Below are 2705 nucleotides of genomic sequence, written 5' to 3'. Positions count from 1 at the left end.
CTCTACACAGCATCAGGGAAACCACCTCTGCCGGACCCACTAGAGACACGCCCGGAGACATGTTCTTTCTTTACTGCCGAGAGGGTAAGGAAAGCCATTCACAGGATGAAGACAAAGAGAGCACATGATCATGATGGTCTGGTAGCAGAGCACTTCATCCATTCCAGAGATATGCTTGCAGAGCTCTTGGCTATGATGTTTAATCAAGCCATGTATGAAGGCTTCCCAAAGACTTGGAGTATGTCTACCATGTGCCTATTTTCAAGACAGGAGATCCCATGATTCCCGTGAATTATTGCACCATCATGGTTGGTCACACATTAGCTAGGTTGTATGCATATGTTCTTGAGCAGGAGGTGAGTAGATGGGCAGAGCGAGAGGGCATAAGAGCACTAGGGCAAGCAGGTTTCAAGAGAGGTTTCTCCACTCTTGACCAGATTCTGACACTCAGAGCTATTATTGAGGAGGGTAGACACCATGGCAAGAGGATCTATTGTAGCTTTGTAGACTTCCGCAAAGCTTTTGACACAATGCCGAGAGCAAGACTTATACATAGACTATAGGACATGGGTGTGCCTACAGAGCTGATATGGGGTATTCTGGCTCTATACAGGACAGTGATGGGATGTGTACGCACCACTGAGGGAATGTCTGACATGGTCCACTCCACTATTGGAGTAAAGCAGGGATGCCCCCTATCCCCAACTCTTTTTGGGATGTATGTGGATGAGTTTTCGGACTATGTAGAGCGTTAGGGGGGCTCAACTAGCAGGGACATGGATTCCGCTGTTACTCTATGCTGATGATATTATGCTGATTTCTGACTCCCCAGAGGGGATGCAACGTCATTTGGATGCTCTGCATACATTTGCTCGTGACAGTGGATTGTCTGTCAATCTGGGGAAAACCAAGGTTATGGTGTTCAACACTACACCACAATGGGCCAGGAGGTCGGCACCCACATTTATGTATGGCCAGGAGACTATGGAGTACAGAGATGCATATACCTATCTTGGGGTAGTCTTCGGTGCACCGGTGTTTTCACTAAGGAGAGCATCAAAGACTAGACTGACGAGAGCATATGCAACTTTGGGAGGACAGGAGAGGATGTGTTCGCAGGTTCAGTTTCAAGAACCGTGAACAAACCTTTGGCTTTTTGACACTCTAGTGACTCCAGCTATTCTCTATGGCGTTTAGGTATGGGGACCCTCAGTAGACCACCATGGGAGATCTGGAAACACATATGGATGGAGATGTATGGAGAGGTCTATGATTTCTATGATCGCTTGAATGATTTGGGCTAAGGCCTCAGTACCACATGAGATTATCCGAGCCAAGCAAGCCCCCCCCCCCGTGGTGGAGGCATTGACGAGATCAGTTTCCTTTATGCACGGTCTATGGGATCTCCCCAAGGACAGATACGTGCGGCTTGCCCTGGAGTCATCTCGACAACTCGCTCTACAAGGCGATATAGCATGTTGGTATGGACAAATAACATCGTGGTTTCAGTCGCATGGTCTCAACATGGATAGATGACCTCCGCTTCAATACTCCCTGGATGCACCCTTCCTGTCTCTCACACGGAGAGAGATCACCAGACTCATACGTTAGGATCTGATTCAGCTAAATACCAAGAGCACATGGATACAGCCGACAAAGGAGTTGGGCACGAAGATGGCCTTCTACAGAGAGCATCTTCTCCAACTCACGGAGGACGGCTTTGTGACTAGGCCTTCATACATGGATACACATTCATCTCATGGGATAAGATGCGCTATTGGATAGATATGCACATCCTCACATCAGCTCCAGATCGAGATTGACCGATTTTGAGGGGTGTCGACAGGAGCCAGGATATCTCACCTATGTAACTTAGAGCCAGAGACAGAGCTGCACTATACATGTCACTACCCGGCATACTATGAGATACGCGGCCGCTTCCACTGTCTATTCAGAGAAGGGTTCGGACCTTTTTCTAGGGTCATGAGATACAAGGATCAAAGGTGTCTCCGATTGTTCTTGCTAGAGCTGCGCAGACTTAGGGAGAGCTTGTTGAGGACATCAGGGGAAAGACAGTCTGAGAGACGAATCACAGATTTCTTTACACCAGATAGAGGAGAGCCAAAGGAGCAGTCATTACAGCAGATCTTAGAGCCTACTCATACTAGAGGTACACTGCTTGACCGAGCCACTGAACTTGGCAAATCCAGACATCCACGTCCTCGGGGGGTCTCCCACTACCAATGAAGGCTGCAACAGAAGATACAGATCACTCTAGCTCGACATGCAAGACGCCCAACCAGATTTCTGACCATGGAGGAGGTCGATGAGATGCGACAGCGAGCGAACGATGAAGATTTCATCTGAAACCCCCCCCCCCCCCCCCCAATCCCATTCCTTTCTCCTTAGTGTTTGTGTTAGTTCTCTGTAACTTTGTAATTTCCGTGCTCAGACATGGTATCAGATTAATCAATTGTAGCTTTTTGGTCTCATAGGTCATTTTGGCCTTTTTGAAGACGTTAATATACATTTCATTTTGTTGTGTGTGTGATGCTTAGAGCTATTATTGAGGAGGGTAGATCACATGGGAGGAGGATTTTTTTAAAGCTTTGTGGATGTTTTCAAAGCATTTGACACAATGCCTAGAGACAAGTTGATGCGCAGATTATAGGAGATGGGGGTATTTTGAGATGATTTTGGGGATT

Source organism: Adiantum capillus-veneris, chromosome 18 (genome assembly GCF_014529385.1).
Source record: "Adiantum capillus-veneris isolate H3 chromosome 18, ASM1452938v2, whole genome shotgun sequence".
NCBI classification, from domain to species: Eukaryota; Viridiplantae; Streptophyta; class Polypodiopsida; order Polypodiales; family Pteridaceae; genus Adiantum; species Adiantum capillus-veneris.
Note: the sequence above shows the minus strand (reverse complement) of the source record.